The sequence below is a fragment of the Chinchilla lanigera genome, unplaced genomic scaffold (genome assembly GCF_000276665.1).
Source record: "Chinchilla lanigera isolate Chin_1 unplaced genomic scaffold, ChiLan1.0 scaffold00020, whole genome shotgun sequence".
NCBI lineage: Eukaryota > Metazoa > Chordata > Mammalia > Rodentia > Chinchillidae > Chinchilla > Chinchilla lanigera.
The window spans coordinates 17,700,340-17,712,692 of NW_004955421.1; positions in this window are offsets into that span (position 1 = coordinate 17,700,340).

Consider the following 12,353-nt stretch of genomic DNA (forward strand, 5'->3'; position numbering starts at 1 on the left):
TCTTCCTGGCTTACTTTCCTGCACTGCTTCTAGTTTATTGCATGAGTAACAAAGCTGTGACCTTTATCCTTTCCATCTCATGAAGAAAACAGAATTTTCTAAGGGGATAAAAATATCAAAAATTAAAACTGATGAACTGTTCCAAGAATCCTGAAGCTGTCAATATTTTATGCTTTTAAATAGTTGCTACAGTTCATCCCAGAAGCATCTGCATATATCCATGTTTCTTTTTTTTCATGGTGAGTAGTGAACTTTGATATCTCTGGGGAATAAAAGAACTCTCTATCTGTCTATCTACACATATATATTTAACAATGCAAGTTATTGTTACATAAATGGAGGCTGTTGTCAATTTCAGTTCCCTGCCATATCAAAAGAACAAAGCAGGCAGGAAGAGCAAGAGGATGATCTAATATGCCTACGCTAATAACAAAGCCAGTGTCCTAAATTGGCAGTGGCAGCCCTCTTCTACAGGGATTGTTTTTAACACCATCAATAGACATTCAGAAACACGGGATGGTGACAGGAAGTGCACATTTTTAAATAGTCAACCTTTATGATGTCCTTTTGAAGAACAGCAATTACATAACTCAGGGAGCTTTATTTTGAATTTGAAAAATATATATATAAAGCATTTTGCAAAGTGTTATGCAAGACTCCATATTCTGAATTCCTTTTAGAAATTAAAGCACTTATTTTTAACTGTCATCTTTTCCCCTTTTATTACCCAGTTACTACTTAAGGTTGGCATCAGTGGTAAGTAGCATAGAATTAAAGCTATTTAAATCATTAATAAATTAAAGAAGACATTGATCATATATTTCTTAATAATACTCAAAGTCCAGTTTATAGTTTTCCAAGTGTCATACATTTTTCATCTACATAGCACTACACCATTAGAAGAATTTGCTAATGTACAAATATTTTATTATTAAATGTTTAAGCTGTTTTCTCTTAAGCAATGAGAGAGCAAAATGTTATCCAGAAGTAATTTTATAACACCAAAATTTCATTTGATCTTTTCCCTCTAATTTTCATTTCTTTTGAAATCATTTAGGGAAAAAAAAACTCTTTTAAATATGTAGACTTAATGCCAAAAGAAACTCATTGCAGGTACCCTAAATAGTTAATGTATTTTCTAAATGAATGATTTAAAATAGCTATTAAAGGAGAGGAAATGAGCTTAGGTTTCTAGTAATGACTTCTCCTCTTCAAAATGAAATCTGTAAATCCCTGATTGCAATTCCGAATCCCCAAAGGACCAGCAGTTCTGGGACCAGGGCTCACTGGCTTTACGTCTAATAGCAGCAGATAAGTAGCATGATTTTTATATATGTAATTTGGGAGAATATTCAGAATTTATACTCCTGGAGACAATTTATGAATGAATTTCCTTTTTAAAGTACATTATTCTAAAAATGAACTTTTCCACCCAAATTGTAAGCAGAGCACATAGGAATGTGAGACCATGGATATATACATACAGAGACATATGTGTATGTATTTATATATGCACGCACACACATGCACAAAATATAAGTACCATTTTATTCATAAGAGCATAATGACTCAGGCTGTGATTGTTAATAAAAATGCATTTCTAACCATCAAATTTGAGTCTATTATTCTAAGTTAATTGCATTTGCCCTAAAGAGACTTACAGCTGGCTGTCAGCCTGTTTGTGTCAGTTTCATTTTATTCATCAGTCAATCTTGTCTCCTCTCCCTTTTACATCCCATATATTGATCAGATAGATTTGTTAGCACACCTCCAAGTTTTCATAGCATTAAAAATAATATTCTTGATATTATCATCAGATGCATTTGATTATTTCATTCGTTTGTATGTTATTTTAATTGCTATTTCAGTAGCAAACACAATGCCCTCTGACAGGCCCATAAGGCTGTCATTAAATATAATAAATGGGACTCCCTCAAAGAAGCATTGAAACAAAGTTAAACATGAAAGAATCTACACTGCCGTAGTTGCCACCATCTGGACATTCCAGCAGAAACAAAAAATATTCATCATTGTAAACATTAGTCCTTTACTGGAGTACATTCCAAGTACAAAAGCATTTTGGTAAAATTGGTCCTAGAACAGAACGCATTATTATGAGGTGGTAAAGTGGATTAAGGAAATAAATGGGCACTCTGTTCCCATTTGAGCCAGAGAGAACCAGTGGGGGAAAAAGAAGTGTGGGGAGGTTAGGATTGGAACATAGTTAAGGTAGAAAGTCTGAGAAGAATTAGAATCCTCCTTATGTGAGTCAAGTTGCGTGGAGGGGAGATAAAAGGCATCACAGGGTGAAGAGATAATTAGCAGAGCAGAAGCAAAGCAGTTATAAGGTGACCCTTACCTCCTCTGTTACTCAGTCTAAGAAACTATAGACAATTATCACAGTATTTTCTCCAGGGATGTGTGATACAGTGCCTGCACATATTCTCCAAGACGCAAAACTCTCTGCATTGTCATTATACTCCTTGAGTACAGTGCTTTTTTATGGAAATTCCTGTATAGCCTTGTCTTTCAACCTGGCTTTAAGTCAATGACTTCCTGGTGGGGGTGATTTTACCACCGCCCTCCCCCAGGGGACATCAGACATCTAGGAACACTGAGACTGATGCTGGTGGCATCTAGCTCCCTCATAGAGACCAGGGATATGCTATCCAACCATCCATGCAAAGCATACCCCCTCACAACAAAGAACTTTCCAATTCCAAATGTGATAGTGTCCACATTAAGAAATCCTGCTGTAGATGGGTGTCTGAAATATATTTAAGCTAAAATCCAAAACCTGTATCCAAGTTCAGCAGCCGCATGGTGAATAGGATTTAAGCAACTCTGAGAGACAGAGAGCTGCGAGGCCATTGCACACGCAGTCCTACACTTGCCCATTAGGTGACACAATTCATTACCTAGACCCCAGTAATAGTTGAGCCAGTTTTGAAGAGAACAAAGAAAAATGAAATCGTTGCTTGAATGAAGACCTTTCAAAGATCTCCAGAATAAACCAGCTGAAAAAGCCCAGTTAAAAACCTCAGCAAGAAAACCATCATAGCCCCTAATCCTCAACAGACCTGAACAAGATGTTCATGAACCAAAGACTCATGTCTGCAGAAGACAAAAGACACAGGAAATAATGTAGTCTAGAGAAGGATTATCATTGAGAGGCAGGAAAAAGATAAAACAGATTCTTCAACCTTAAAATTAGAACTCCTAAAAAGAATAACCAGAAATGTGCTAAAAAAAAAAAAAGTCACAATAATTATTTAATTTTTCAGTTTTCAGAAAATTAATATTTAGGTTAGGCCTGGGGCAATATTTTTAAAACCTGTTTTTTTTTTTTTTATGGTTGCTTTTTCCCACCTGACTAGCCACCCTGCCACCAAACTCCTCCCTGGCACAGATGGCAAGACATTTGCTTTGTCAAATACTCCATATTTCCACAGCCACCCACCAGACAAAAATTAGATTACCAATGCTTGTGTAAACTTTCCAAGCTCTGACACAATAAGATTCCAGGAAATGTACATGCACAGCTAAAAGCAGCATTATACATAATGCACTGTAATTCCAACAGACAAGTTGCTATCTTCGATAGATACACACATTTTCCATGCCAAACACATGAACGTCAATACATTTTTCTCGAGTTAAAATGGAAACCATTTAACAGATATAATGGGCACAATGAATTTCATTTTGCATTACTAATGCAGCAGAGAAGGAGGGAAGTTTTGGCAAGGACTGCAATGAGGCCAAGAAAAACAGGAAACAACTGAGAAGCTAGCATTCTTGGGCGAGTTATTGCCCCAAAGTCTGGTCACGGAACCTCAGTGTCACCGAGATCTCCGATTTCCCAAATCCTCATTACACAAACACAAACTTCCTACAAATGAGAAAAAAAGTTGAAAGATGAACAAACTCATAGATGCAATTTTGCAAAATCGTCAACAGTGTCACTGTGTATTTTTTCTGGCTTCTGAAGCTGATTTCAAAGGAGATTAATTGGAAGCAAATAAATTGAATAATGTGTCATATAAAAAGAGGGGAGAAAGATGTTCCAGGACCCCTATTCCTGCCTCAGCTTTACTGCTGGAAACATATCCTCCAAGAATCCCTCTCATCTGTGTTATAAATATGACAGACAGGGGCTGGGGATTTAGCTCAGCGGCAAAAGCGCCTGCCTGGCAAGCGCAAGGTCGTGAGTTCGGTTCCCGGTACCGGAAAAAAAAAAAAAAAAAAAAGGACAGACAATAGCAATATGTATCGTTGGTCCTTATCCTTACCAGGAAATTATCTCAAGTCTTTCCAGTATCAAAGACAGTATATTCAGCCACCGCACAATAAAGAACTGTGTTGCTACTATCTACTTGGTTAAAATACTAAATTCTAAAGCCCTAAATAAATGTTGCTTTGCAAGTTAGAACGAAAGTATAAAGCACAAGGCTATTGGAATGAAGCAGGCCTTGATTCTAAGCCCGTCTCCGCTACTTAGGAATGGTGTGAGCTTGAGAAAAATTTGTTTTGTCAGAGTTCCAGTTTTTCCATTAGTAAACTGGGCATGGGGCTGGGGGTTGAGCTCAGTGGTAGAGTGCTTGTCTATCAAGAGAGACCCTGCGTTCAGTCCTCAGTACCAAAAAAAATTTTTTGAAGTAAAATGGCCATACTATTCCTGACATTAATGGTTTTTTGGAAAGATTAAATATAAAAGAAACATCAGATGTATCCACCAATTCTTGATTCTATGAACTTAATTTAGAACTCCTAAATCTCAGTTTCCTCATCACTAAATGGGGACGCTAACACCAATAATTTTAGGATTACTCTAAGCATTAAAGTGAGAGAATAAAAATAAAGGGCATAATATTTGCCACCACATAACTCATTACATTATAGCCCTAATCATTCTTTCCATCCTTTTAGAATTGAACACAAACTTATTCAGTAATAGGTACCAACGTAACAGGAGGAAACATCTCAATTCAAATACATATGTAGAGATAAGCTTAGAAAATAATTGGAAAAGCATGAGTCTTCATTATGTTTTTTGTAAATTCTAGCAATAATTTGCTTTTTATTCATTTTTGCCACTAGAAAATACAAATTTATACATGATAAAATTTTAGAAGTAGAGATATGGCAATATTTATGAAGATCATACCTACATGTCCTTCCAAAATATCCCCAGTCCCAGGAATTTATGACATTTTCGGCTCATGTTTCACTGCGGTACCTCACCCAAGTACAGAAATCACGATCACCAGAAACATATCACAGACGAAAAACATCATGACAGCCAGTGGGTTACGAGGTGTAAAACATGGTGGACACAAAAAAAGAAGAATATCTTTGACGGTGAAAGGTCAAGATGAGTTAGCAAGCTATTAACTTGGCTCATTTATCACCCAAGGAATCACCTTTTATGAGAAATATTCAGTGTTTTCAAAGGGCTTACCAAGGATCCTAATTCTGTCAGTTTAGAGGTCTATGTTACTGAAAATTTCAGAACACCACTTAATATCCTAATTGCTAAATTACAATGACATGACCTGGTATGTGAAAATAACTCAAACTTGTAGCTTGTTTCTATCTTTCTATGCAGAACAAACTTCAAAATGAGGGGCTTCTAAAGTGTACCATGTTTAACCAGATGAAAAATAAACCAGATTGGTACTATAGTCAGCAATAGAAAGAGAAACAAATTAAGTACTTATAATTGAAGCTTGAGGAATGAAAGAATTCACACTTTCTTTGAGCTATTATTTCAGACAGTCTGGTGTCAGAATTAAAAGCCAACCAGTGCATCTGTTTATATTGCCAAGGATTTTCACAGTAAGAAGGGCTAGGAAACACATATTTTTTAATTAGGGTCCAAATTCCAAAGAACACCAAAAAATAGTATGTCAAAAATATATGTTCTTATGATTTTTATTGTTCAACGTCTAAACAAAGACAAAAACCAAGTTGCTTACTTCTCCTTCACAAACATAAGTGAAGAGATTTTTTAAAAAGTAATTCTGTTGCTTTGGCCACGGACTCTTTTTTTTTTTTTTTTTTTTTGTTATCCTGTTTGCTTCTGGCTTAGCTACTGCTTTTCTTTCCCAGGATAAAATAATATAGGAAAAGCAGATTAAGGAAGGCTTCATTCACACAGAAGATTCAACAGGATGGCTCAGTCACCAGGCCTTGAAAGTTTAATTAAATGGCCATCTAAAATGACCACTGTGCAATTTAAAATACATTTCTTATTTTAAAATTTCATATTAACTCTTTGCTTATCTTGAGTTTATAATTAAAGAAAAGTCCTCTTTAAAATCCATACTGATATCTAGGACACTGAAGAACTCAAGTCTATCATTCACCTATTTTTACAACTCAATAGCAAAATGAGAGCTATTTTCTACCATTTCAAAGATTGCTCCTTTAGTCAGCTGAACAAAAAGGTAAAAAACACAAACAAAATAAGTAGCAATATTTCCACAAATATAAATTGACTTCACGGTCATTTATTTATCCAACAAATACTTTTTGATGATATACTATTTGCCAGACAATGATCTTGTTGTTGGGGGCACTAAGCTGAACAAAACACGAGTGTATCTAGCGTAGTTAAGGTACAAGATGCCAAGATCTTTGAACCAGAGAAGTACACAAAGCTAAGGAAACAGCAGTAGAAAGAGGTTCTTCGACTTGAGACTTGAATCTCAAGTCTCATCTAGTCTTCAGAGATGATTAACTCTAATGTCCTCTCTGTGACCAAGAAGGAAACTAAGGGCTTTAAAAGTTAAGCTCCATCGTGCTCGTTAGTGGAAAAGAACACTACTAGCATTCATGTATTTATGTGAAGATTCTATGCTCTCCCTACAGCAAGATGTTTTTCTGTAGAAAATGATCATTCTTCCTTCTCCCTAAACAATAATGATCAACCATGAACTTCAAAACAGGTGACTGAAGTTGGGAATATACTTTGAAAACAAGGAACCGAGTCCATTTCTAACCTAATTTTCATTCTAGATGGTAGAGTAGGAGGGTTGCCTAGGTTATAGTTTTGTGTCTTCTTTACCTAATATCTGTATATCCCGGTGCAAAAACAGAACTGTGAAAATCACTTGGTTGTTAAAAGAATTTTTCGAATTACAGTAACAATACCTGTATAACATGGAAAAATCTCATGACATAGTTGAATCAAGTAGGTACTCAACATATTAAATTCCTATACCTCCTTCCTACTTTTGTAAATGGAATAGAATTGATTTTTTTAAAAATCAGGTCAGCAAAAAAAATTTTTTAAACTACATTTCAGTTTCCATATTCCTTTCTTTCTATTAATTTTAGCATAAGATTCAGCCTCCAATTTTAAGCCATTTTTGTAAATCATTTTTGGCATACCTTCACAAAATTAAACACTCTGAATATTTTGAGAGTTAGAAAGCAAAGACTAAACAATTAGACTTATAGAATTTAATCAGCATATATGCTTTAAAAAGAGAGGGGAGGAAAACAGAGTCAGAAAAAATAGTTACACTAATTCAAACTTTTGTACAATTCTTTGTATCTTTTTCCATTATAGGGCATACAAACTCAATCAGTTTAGATCAATCTAGGACAGTCACTAATAGACAAACTTCTTCTTTAGGCCAGAAGCAACTAAATCCAAGGGCCCAAACAATGGACGCAGGGTCCTGCTTTCATCTTCTTTTCTTGGCAGGTTGGTTTCTGTTTTTGCCTTTATTCTCAGACTTTATACCTGGCACAGAAAATGGCTCCTGCCCACCCCAATGCAAGGTACACTATATCTCCCATAGGAGGTTAGAACTCTCACTCCCAGGTCTGTATGCCTGTGTGGTCTCAAGAAATATCTCATTGGTACCAAGGGAGTCTCATAACCATAGATGAATAAACTACTGTGGCTAGAAGGTAGAAGAGTCTGGCTACTATATGCAGGTGGAAACGTTCTCCATCAGAAAGTAGAGTTTCCTCTCGGAAACAAGGTGGAAAGTAGATCCTGGAAAAGCAAAAAACAAAACAACTATAGACGTCCATCCAATTCCTTTTCTTCTCCTTCCTTTAGAATTATCTAGCTCCGTTCTAAATTCTCTTGGAGATCCTAGTAAGTTCACCCTCCTTCCTATACTGACTGAGGAACTTTTTAAAAATTTTGGTGCAACACAAGAAAGAACTCTGCTTATGTCTCTGTCCACAAAATGACAGCAAAGCACCAAAATACAAATGATCACCATGCATGTGATGCATTTTTTGCTAAGAGGTGTGCTTGTGATCTATATGTATGCACACGTTAGGAAGCAGAAAGGTAATTTGCTTATTAATTTGAGCAATATATTAAGAGAGGGACAGTAGGTTATCTCTGCAGGGATTTATTTTTTAAGTCTATCCTGTAAGGATGAGAAAAGAAAAGTATAAAAAATTGTTTTTAGCATAGTAGAGGACTCCACATATAAGGTAACATTTGAGTGAGGTTTGGGAGGACATGTGGAAGTTTCTCAGCAAGAAATAGGAAAGGAATGCCATGCACAAAGAGACCATGGTATAAAAGCTTGATGTATGTTTTCTAACTTGGCTAAAACATTCCACATAGTAGAAAGACAGTAAATAAACATAGCACAGTTGCTTTTTAGCACTCAACAGTAAAGGTCTACCTTATACATTTTGGTGTTTCTGCACTACAGGATACTGTGAGTAGCACTTCTGAAAGATCAGGTAGATCTAAATAAGCATACCTCCAAGACAAGAAAAATCCTTTATATACAACATGACCCCACATCCATTAAGTAACAACCAGAGATGTGTATATTCATGAATGTATTTAAAAGGTCTAGAAAAATGTTATTCCAAACTGATAATAGGAATCAAATTTTTCAAATAGAGTCATGAGAATGGGTCAAGCATCTGTGGTCAAGTAGAGATTTTGCCTTTATTTCACACTTCAGTATTGCCTAAGTGATTGTTTTTCACAATGAAAATGTATCTCCACGCTGCCTATGTAATAAATATTTGACATAAATAAGAGTTTTATATTTAAATAAGCATTGAATTACTGGTAAGATAAGGAGTATATTTTAAAAACATTTAAATCTTTACTATTTTTGGTTATCAATGTGGTGACAAATAGTTAACGCATTAAGCTACTTATTAGGAAAAAAACATTTTGTGAATGTGATTATCTTAGATCAATAAACCAACAGGCACAAAATTTTTGGAGATTAACCAAATATATGTCTATAATAAACAAAAATATATATTCAATAAATATATATAAAAACATGATAAAAATTAAGGGGAATGTAATTCTTTTTTAAGTATAGGAAGCTTAAGTTATCTAAGCAATGCTTTTAAGGATATTCTTTTGGGAAATCTCCAAAAGACAACCAATCTGAAACCAGTGGTCACAAGGGTTGTGTCTTATTCTAGCTTAGATTTGGCAGTTGTTGTCACGGAGGAGACAGCTGAAGAGAGAATCAAGTCAAGTGATCATCAGGGAATAAATGAGATCAGTAAAGAAAAGAGCAGAGCGCTGAGCCCAAAGCCTCAGAAAAAAAATCACTCATTAAGAGAAAGGTAATGATGCATTTGCTCTTTCATTCAATGCTAACACTTTTCAAGCACCCTGTGCCAAATACACTGTAGGTTGGAGGACAGAATTACAAAGGCTTAAATAAAAAGTGCAGGAAACTATCTATAGGGAGCATACATACATCCACTAAATGCTATACCCGGTAACACTTACTCAGCCTTAGTTGTTCTCGCTATGACACATAAGTATTCCGTGAAGCTTTAAAACAACACTTTCTTTTTTTATGGACAAAGAAATGAGGTTGAGTAGGACCATTTGTCCCGAGTCAGCTATGAAGTGTCAAGGACTTGATTTGAATACATTTGTCTGCCACCGCAATTCTTAAGCACTACACAATGCAACCTCTGAAAAGTGGCTAGCCGAGGGGGTCACAGAGGAGCACCCAGAATAGGCGAAAACCAGAATTCTGCTTTACAGCTGAGGGAAGAGTTGTGAGCCTGATTATGTATCAAGGAGGATGGAAACTGATGGAAGAATAATGATTTGGTGATTAGAGACATGGGCTGATATATTTATTACACATTACACCTTTATTATGTACCTAGTGTGCATTATTGCTTTAGTTTTGGAAGATGTTTCACTTGTATGGGAACGAAAGCTAATTATAAGGGATTGAGAAGTAACTGGATGAAGATATAAAATCAACATTCAAAAATCAATAGCATTCCTATACACTAATAGAGAATGCACTGAGAAAGAAATCAGAAAAAAATATATTCCAAATAGCCTCAAAGAAATACTCTGAAGTCAACCTAATCAAGATGAAAGATCTCGGGGCTGGGGATTTAGCTCAGCGGCAAAGCGCCTGCCTGGCAAGCGCAAGGTCGTGAGTTCGGTTCCCGGTACCAGAGAAAAACCAAAAAAAAAAAAAAAAAAAAAAAGATGAAAGATCTCTACAGTGAAAATTATAGAAGACTGCAAAATAAACTGAAGAAGACATTCGAAAAAGAAAGACCTCTTGTTTATGAATGGGCAGAACTAGTACTGTTTAAACGGCCATGTTACCAAAAGTACTCTTCAGATTTAATGTTATTAAATAGCAACAACATTCCTCACAAAACTAGAAAAATAATCTTAAAATTCATATGGAACCAAAAAAGACCCAGAATATGCAAAGTAATCCTGAGCAAGAAGAGCAGTGTTGAAGCAGTGACAATACCCAATTTCAAATTGATACTACAAAGCCACATTACCAAAGACAACATAGCACTGACATACAATAAGACAGGTAGATGAATGGAATAGAGCAGAAGACACAGACACAAACCCAGGTACCTAGGATCATCTGATTTTTAACAAAGAAACCTAAAACCTTCTCTGGAGAAAAGAGTGCCTCAACAAATGGTGGGGGAAAGTGGATATCCACTGCAGAAGATTTAAACTAGAGCCTTACTCCTTCTCCTGTACTAACCTCAAATGAAAATGGATCAAAGACCTAGATACAAGGCTGGAAACCTTGAAACTACAGGAAAATACATAGGGGAAACATTTTAATTCACAGGAACAGCCAAAGACTTCCTAAATAGGACCCTGAAAGCACAAAAAATTACATCAACAATGAACACATGGGACTGCATTAAATTAAAAAGCTCTGCTCAGCAAAGAACACAATCAACAGAGTGAAGAAACAACCTACAGAATGGGATAAAATGTTTGCTAGCTATGCTTCTAATAGACAATGAATATCTAGAATAAATAAAGAACTCAAAAAGCATCACAAAAACAAATAACCCAATCAATAAATGGGCTAATGGATTGAACAGGGAATTCTCACAAGAAATTTACAAATGGCCAACAAGCATATGGAAAAGTTCACCATCTTTAACCATTAGGGAAGTGAAAATCAAAACTATACTGTGATTCCATTTCACTGCATTTAGAATGACTATCATTAGGAATACAAAAGCCAATGAATGCCTGCAAGGATGCAGCAGGGAAAAGAACCCTCCTACACTGCTGGTGAGAAAATAAACTAGGACAACCATTGTTAAACTCAGTGTGGAGAATCCTCAAAAGCTAAAGATAAATATACCATTTGACCCAGCTATACTATCCCTTTGTGTATGTATCCCCCAAACAACTAAAAACAGCATACTATACTGACACAAGCGGACTCATGATTATAGCATTACAATACAATTGCTAAGCTGTGAAAACAGCCTAGATGCCTATCAATAGATAGATAAAGCAAAGGAGGCTTATATAAACAATGAAGTATTTTTCAGCCATAAAGAGGAAAGAAATCATATCATTTCCAGGAAAATGGATAGAACTGGAGACCAGCATGTAAACAAAATAAAATCCTTTTGGGTCAGTGATTCTCAACCCTGCATGTATATTAGAAACATCTTTGCAGTTGCTACAAATTGCAAAGGCCACACTATACCCCACACCCAACAAGTCTTTAACATTGAGGTTTTTTCAGGGTGTCCAAGGGAGCCTATAAAAATGAGCTGACAAGATCTGAGGAGGTAGGGTGAAGGGGAAACATTCCACAAAGTCACAATCTCAGCAAAATCTGAAATACTACTAACCAATAAATTAATTAATTTGCCCAAAACAAAGGAAGCAAGGAAAAAATGGAAGGAGAAAACAGAAATGCTGGTCTAATGATAGATCACAAAGGATCCTTCGAAGGTTTAAGCTGATATTGGTGCATAGGCATCTATTTGCTACTAATCACCTGGATCTAGTTAGCACTCTTCATTTTCACACCCCCAACTCCCACTAGTATCCCTGGCAGACTGAAGATGTT